Consider the following 537-nt stretch of genomic DNA (forward strand, 5'->3'; position numbering starts at 1 on the left):
GCTGCCTTATATCCCTGCAGTGAAATCCCAAACTAGTCAGGAAAAATCATTCGCTTCGCAAGTGATGATACTACCCAAAATATATACGAATATTGCGAATACAGTTTTTATTTTTTATTTCAAGCCACATAAAACGTACAATTTCTGTTGTACATATGTGTATATATAAGTATAATAGTTCAATACTACAAAAATACAGTCTGTAAGCAGTTACAATTAAAATAGAGATTTTCATAAAATAACAGTTAAAACAGTTGGGGTGTTCAAGTTCGTTCCAAATAGTTTCTCAAAATGTAGACGTCTACATTTTAAGACGTTTTCTAACCGTAAAATCTGTGGTGTTGTTGTTTCCCATACAAAATTGGTAAACGACGCCGTCTACATTTTGTCACACTCAAAGGTATGTTTTTTACGCGTCTACATTTTGCAACCTCGCAGCAAGGTTGCATTATGGCAACACCAATGAGATAATTTGATTTTATTGTGGACGTTTTCCGTATTTGCATTTAACTTGAGCGCAATGGCTGATGAAAACAA

Source organism: Rhagoletis pomonella, unplaced genomic scaffold (assembly GCF_013731165.1).
Source record: "Rhagoletis pomonella isolate Grant_MI unplaced genomic scaffold, Rhpom_1.0 Rhpom_scaffold_00009, whole genome shotgun sequence".
Lineage (NCBI taxonomy): Eukaryota > Metazoa > Arthropoda > Insecta > Diptera > Tephritidae > Rhagoletis > Rhagoletis pomonella.